Genomic DNA, 7,392 nt, shown 5'->3' with positions numbered 1-7,392 from the left:
GACGGACACCCTCTTGGTCTCTGGTGGTGTAGCTTGGGACTTTTTGGTCTTGCCGGCGGAGCTTTCTGGCACGTTCTCAATGAAAGCACAACACCCCGAAGAGGTGAGCTTGCCGGAGTGGGTGCGAGGGGCCCCGCCGGTCTTCTTCTCCCTCGGGGCTCCGTCGACAGGAGCAGGTGCCTTAGCGGCAGCTGCTGCAACTGCTTCCCGGTAGAGTTGGTGTAACACCCAAAAACTTTAACTATGTTTTGTTTGTTAAATTTTGCCAGGAGATTAAAAATTGTATTTTCTGGATTTTCTTTTGATTTCAAAAACCTCTCTTCTCTTTGATTTTTTTGGAGTTTTGACCTCAAGTGGAAACTTTCCAAAAAAATTATTGCACTTGTATCCTCTCTCAATGAAACAATTCCTTATCAGTGGATTTATTTGCATAATTGTTTTTCCTGAGCTTTATTCTTTTAAAATGTTTTTTCATAAGTTCTGGAGCCTCTTTTGCATTGCAACCATTTCATAAATACATTTAAAATTTGCACCAAAATTTGGGGATGTCATGTGATGTTTTTAAATCACTCTAGTGCAAAAATATCTTTTATTCATTGGAGATTTTAAGCTCTATCCCTAGTTCTCAAAACTGGTCCAGTTGGTAAGATTTCACTACAGCCTATTTAAATATTTCTTTAAAAAATACATAAAAATTTGGAGATGTCATTACATGCATATAATTCATTTTTATGCAAAAACCCATGATTTTTCTTTGAAAAATTTGAGAAAATCATCCTCTTTTGCTCTCTGGTCCAGTTGGGTGTTTTGTACTACAACTCCATTTTATTTTTCTCCATTGCCCATGATCTTTCTCCTGCTTGTAAACCACCCTACAAAACCCTTAAGTCCAGGAGAGTGGCCCCATGGGAGTATTTTTGGTCCATGAAAGCATATCCTTTTCTTTATGACCAGATTTGGGTTTCTCAAATATTTGCACTAGCAAGTTTCTAGCCTTGACAAACTAACCTTGCCACCCTCCTTATCTTCTAAAGAGACTAGGATCTGGAGATTTTGGCCATTCCAAGAACTGCCTAGATGCCTCTAGCATTTTTTCAAACACCTTGTGTGCATGGCCAGTTTTGGCATGGTTTTTAGCTAGCTTTGTAAACTTGATCCTCTAACCTAACTAACTTGTCCACTAAGCTCCTAGCTAACCCTAACTCAGGCCTGCTAACCCCCAGCCTCACTCTTGCCCCTTTTCACGCTCTGACATTGCGTCGAGCACATAGCGCGCGTGCGCTGGGCCCGCCCAGAGCGCGCGTTTTACACGTGCGTGTGCGCGGGTCGCCGCGTCTGTCCCCTCGCCTTTGCTCACCCGCAGAGCCATGGTCGTCCTCATCCACTCCCCAGAATGCCCAGGCCGCCCCTGGAGCCCCACAGCGCCGCCGTCAGGTCGGCCACGGCGGCTAGCGGCCAGCCACAGTGAGCTCTGCCACGGACGGCGCCGCCCGAGCCACAGCCGCGCGCCAGCTGCCCTCTGGAGCAGTCCAAGCTTATCCTCAAGCTTGTCTACAAGCGCTCGTCGCCGCCACGTCGCCCTGCAGCAACAGAGAGGCGGTTCGCCGGTGTTCTTATCCACCGCCGCGGGAACCGACCTTGGCCGCCTATATAAGGAAACCCCGAGCTCGCCTAGGCCCTCAGTCAAGCTCAAGACGTTCCCCTAGGGCTCCCTTACCTGTAATCGACCTGGGAAGGCCATCTTCCCCGTCTCCGGCCAGCTCGGCCGCCGCCGCTCTCTGGTGCCGTTCATCGCAACCAGGCCCTCCCTCGACCATCCAACACCACCACCTGACTCCAGTCGACCGTGCGGAGCTGCCCAGCCTCTCACCCTCGACCGGGAGCCACCATAGCCCAAACCCCCATTGCTCCCGAAGCCGCCGGCCGCCACGAAGCTCGTCGCCGGTGACTCCCTCCGTCCCCACCTGCCTAGCAACCACCGGGAGGACCATCCTGGACTGGCGGATCCATCCCCGCCCTCGGAGCCACGGGAGGAGCCTCCAATCGCCGGCGGCGATCACCGGAGTCCCGCCTCCGCTCGGTCAGAGGAATAGGAGGGAGAGACGACTGGTCAAACCTGACTAGTGGGCCCCATGGACCCACTGTTAGTGACCCACGCGCCAGCCATGTTGGAATAAGTGAAGACGTAAAACCAGAGTACGCCTTCGAAGTGTTTAGTTTTCGAATCGTTTTTCTTTTTCTGTTGTATTTTAAAAAATAAACAGAATTTGACTGAAACTTTGACTGGCTATAACTTTTTAAATATAACTCCAAATGAGTTGGTTCTTCTTCCTACCTTCCTCAAATTTTGTCTAGTTTATTTTATATTAATTTGAAAAAAATTTAGACAACTTTTTTGTACTGTTGTGAAACTATGTGTTAATTTGAATATTTTCAAAAATAGGATTTTTGGAGAGAGAAGAAAACTTTCAAAAGTTTTGGATTGCACCATGCCTCTCCACAACTTGAAGGCAAGCATTCTGAACCCTGGCATAATATTATGTGTGTTATTTGACACGTTTACAACACCACCTCAACACGGAGTATCCGTTATTTTATGTGATGATATGTCCCTACTCATGAGTGCATATTGATGATTTCATTGGAGCTTGATATGTTCGTGATAGTAGTCACCATCATATGCCTTTCATGCATACCGGAAGGAATCCGGGAAAGCCTTTGTCTTGGGTAGACATGAGCTTGTCTCCGGTCTTCGTCGAGACGGATGTGTCCGGTATGTCATAAGTAAGGTATGATGAGTGGTGGTTCTGTTGGTTGAAATATATTTGTGATGCTAATCATACAGGGAATACTTAAACCTCCTGAGTCGACCATAGATCGAGTCTTGTTCTAGTAACCCCCATACTTGTTTCGTACTACCACTGCTCCCTGCCATAGTTAGGGTATGGTTCAGTAAGTTATCAACCCCTTTCTAGCATACACCTTACAGAGAGGCCATGGTGGAAGATACCGGCTGCATCCGGCAGGCATGCCACCTGGTCCGGGGACATGGGTGTTTTCGGTTGTAGCCGAGGGGGTAGCTCCCCCAGTTTGCGCGCGATATAAATTTTTGTGATCCCATGATAATCGAGGTTGTAGCCTCCCCACTTAGAGTTTTGCTTAACTAGTGTCTTGGGTGATTCCAGGCACCGGTAAGTCAGGCTGGTATGTGCGGTCAGGTGTGTTTTCAATTAAAAGACCATAGACGGAATTAGTCTCGATGGACTAATGGAATCCGTTAGTCGTGGGTAAAGAGTACACCCTCTATGGAGATTATATCTATTTGAATAGCCGTGTCCATGGTGAAGGACTACAGTCTGAGACGGGTCAAGTATCGGTCTCAGTGTCGGTCTTCGGAGGAAAAACAGCTAAACCCGAACATTGGTTATGACCTGTGACATATGATGATTATGGTTATTATTATTGTGGACTAACTGGTTAGATTATTTGAATTATTGGGTATCCCTGGGATGGTTTTTCCTCCTGGATATTCACTGTAATTATTCTCTTATAAGCCCTTTATGCGGTGTCACTTAGATGCCCGGCTGCGGCATATTTGTCATTATTCTCTTATAAGCCCTTTATGTGGTGTCGCTTAGACGCCCGACTGCGGCATATTTGTCATTATTCTATTATAAGCCCTTTATGTGGTGTCGCTTAGACGCCCGACCGCGGCAGGCTTGTCATTTAAATCACTTATAAGCCCTTTATGTGGTGTCGCTCAGACGCCTGACTGTGGCAATGCTTTAAATTATTATCCTTTTGAGGCGTCACTTCGGACACCCGATCGGTGCATTCCATTCCTACTCTAGTATCATTATGAATAACCTGTCTGTGTGCATCATGGGTTTTACCTTTGTGATTTACATTGTGATTACAGAATAATTCTGAGCATGAATATCATCTGATATATTATACCTGTGTTCAAAATGTTTGCGAGTACATTCAAAGTACTCACTGGCTTGTCCCTGGTTATCGTCTTGGCCAGATTTCTTGCTCGGAGAGGAGCGTTGCGATGACAGCCCCGGAGCCTACGCAATGATGATAGCAGCCTCCCGAAGATAGGAGTTATCCTGGTTAGCTGTTCCTGTGGGAAATGGAGTCCCATAGACGTTGAAGAACCACAAACCGCTTCCGCCATCAACCACTAGCAACCTTGTGTTGTACTCATAAGCCAGAATGGTCTTGTACTACATATTATGTATTTTTTCTTGGAGTTTCTATATCAAGTTGGTGCCTCATCAGCTAACAGTAATCCTGGGGCTGGTGAGCACAAAGGCCATTTTCTAGGAAATTAATACCCGGAAAACCGGTCGTCACAGACTTGGTATCAGAACCAGGCTGACCATTGGCTAATCCTATCTTAGCCAGGTCGATAAACCTAGGTTAACCAACCCACCAGACCTTAGCCTAATCCCAGCCAAGCTTCTCGTGTAAGATAGCCACACAGTGACCCCGACACCTTTTTGGCAGTCGGTGCCCAACCTATCAGCCTAGCCCGTCGATCACGCGCCAGTGACCGACACCTGTATTGTCTCATCCGCAGGCGTGCGAAGGAAGACTCCGCCCCCTTTTTCTATAAAAAGGGCACGCTAGCCTCAAACCAGCACAGCACCGCCTCTACCCCATACTGAGCTAAAATGCCTGGCCCCGTCGTGCACAATGAGACCACAGCAAACAACCTTGGAGGTTTTGTGACCGTGCTAGCAAACCTCACCCGCCGTGCCTTTGCATTAGAAGAGCCCCCAGAATATGTTGTGTACCAAGGACCCATGAGCGGTGAAAGTCGTCAATTCTGGGCCACTGTGCACATCTATGGTAGGGGCCTATCGCCCGAACGCCCCTACCGGTTCACCGGAAGGATGACTTCCTTTGAGCCACAAGCCATCCAACTAGCGGCTCGAGAGGCTATAGTTCAACTCCGGCGCTTGTCTCCCAGAGTTAACTGTCGCTCGGTCTACTACTACCCCAGCCGTGACGGGTATGGTAGGCCACCCCAGGTTGTCAACGGAGATCACGAGACGGATCCTGCATTATTGCATCTGGTGTGCTATGTAAGTGCACTAGAGGAACTGTTCGATCAAATCACCCTTGATCTGATCGCAGCTCATGGAGAACTAGTTTGCCGAGCCCCGGCGAGAGGAGAAGATGAGCCCGACGCCGACAACCCAATCGTGTTGTTCGGACAACCAATTGAATCCTTGAGGTCTGCCCCAGCCATTGACCAAAATACCTTGGTGTCCCCAGAAGTGCGTTGTCGCCTTTTGGGAACACGCTCCAGCGGGACTGTGGCCAACAATCCCCGAGATGGTCATCATCGCTACCCCGACCCAGCAGCTCCTCAACCCCCTCCAGCTAATCCCGATGGTGAAACCCGTGGAGAAGCCTCGACATCCACAAGGCATGCCAGCTTAGATATCAACGAGGTAGACTAAGTCACTCAAGTAGTGCCAAGTCTCAGTATGCCCACGCCCTGTAATTATGTAATCTTGCATCGCCTTGTATAAGCGCATCCTGCTTGTGTGCCTCTGTTTTGAATAGTAGCCTTGCATAAATATGTTAGATTGCGGTTGCATTCTTAATCCCGGGCACAACTACCAAAAACCACCCCGATGACACCCACAGTAATGCGTCACTTTTGTGAGATATGTGTATCTGTAGCATTGACCCCGACCCCGTAAAGAAGAACCGACAGACTAGTTACTCTTCACCGCGGTAAAAGACCCCGCTCGGATGCTATATAAAAGGCCACCTCCTGACCTTGCCAAGTATCCCTCACCTTGTGCACAACTCTCACAACCATTTTTTTACCATGACGAGCCCCAGCATTTATCTGAGAACTCCAGATGCAGCCCTAGGTAGCTTCGTTAAAATTTTGTGGGACTTTACTTGCAGTACCATGAGTGCCATCCATCCACCCCAGTACGAGCTGCTCAAATCGAGGATCACCCCATCCACCTCGAAATATTGGGCAGTGGTGCACATCCCTCCCGCAAACCCAAACCAAGACCCAACGGAAATCTCCTTCATGGGGAAATCTATGCCAACCCCACATATGGCCATAGAAGTTGCTGCGTACGAAGCACTTGCTTGCCTTTGATTCGCGGTGCCCTATGCGAGCGATAGGGGGTATTATTACTTTCCGTCTCGCGCAACACCCAGAGAAGTAGCATCTTTTCCCGGTGGGCAAATCGAGAGAGACCCAGTGTTGGCAAACCTTGCCCAGTATGTCATCGCCCAAGAGCGTTTGACCCAGCGAGTAATGGGTTACCTCCAGAGTCTCGCTGATTTAAATCCTCATATCGCCATCGGCAGACTACTGAGGCCAAAATAGGAGAGACGCGTTCACCGACTCGTCAATCCACTTCCCCCGATAGAAGAAGAGTGTGCCCCAATACCAGAGACGTTCTCTCAGGACCCTGTCCATTTACAGTTGTCTTTGTAAATGTCACTGCTATGATTATAGTTTCAGTGATATGTTGCAATTTATGTGTAGTATCCTAAATTTGTGCGGCGAATTAAATTATTGTGAGTGTTCCTTACTGCTGTTAATTTTTACGAACTGTTTTCACTCTCGGTAAATCCTGAAGTGAGATGTTTCCCTGTGTTGTTGCGGCATGTGTCACTTCACGACATAGATTTTTATTCACGCAGCACCACGACGGCAAACTCACAACCACAACCACTCGACCACACGCACATTTTTGCACCTAACTGATCACCTAACTAGCACCACAGTCTCTGAAGGAGGGATTTGTGGGAAATTATTCGGGTACAAGTTACGTCCAGCACACTGAGAACAGCTAGGACCCAACACCGTACTTAATCCTTATGATCACCGCCACCGTGGAGAGCTAACACTCGAGCGGCCGCATCGCGACGATCATCGAAGATCATTACGCAAAGGAGCACAGAGAGCCCCAACAACGCCGCCATCCCTCCACACACCAGGATCACGTACCAGTATGGCATCACCTCCGCCATTGCAGCCTCGTCTCGAGCTCCTACAAACAGAAATGGAGGAGAAGGAAGGAGAAGAAGAAGCGAAGCTAGGTGTGAGGAAGAAGAAAGGAGCACCTCGGTCGTTTTATAGCTCGAGATAGGTGTACGGTGGGCGAAGTCCACCAGTGCCGCTCGTCGCCCGATCGCCGATGCTCGGAGGCGAATCCGCGAGCAGTGCCGACAACGCACTAGCCCGCGAGGTGAGTGCACACTGCGCCGGCAGCTAGCACGCCGCGCACTACCGCAGTACGGCCTAGATGCCCTACGCGCTAGCCGTCGCCGATGGAGAAAGCGCGGGAAAGCGCACATGAGAGAGGGAGAAGAGAGAGCCAGAGGTAGAAGAAGAGGCCG

The sequence above is a fragment of the Triticum dicoccoides genome, chromosome 7B, assembly GCF_002162155.2.
Source record: "Triticum dicoccoides isolate Atlit2015 ecotype Zavitan chromosome 7B, WEW_v2.0, whole genome shotgun sequence".
Classification (NCBI taxonomy): Eukaryota; Viridiplantae; Streptophyta; class Magnoliopsida; order Poales; family Poaceae; genus Triticum; species Triticum dicoccoides.
The sequence above is the reverse complement of the archived record's forward strand: the minus strand, read 5'-3'. Positions refer to the sequence as shown.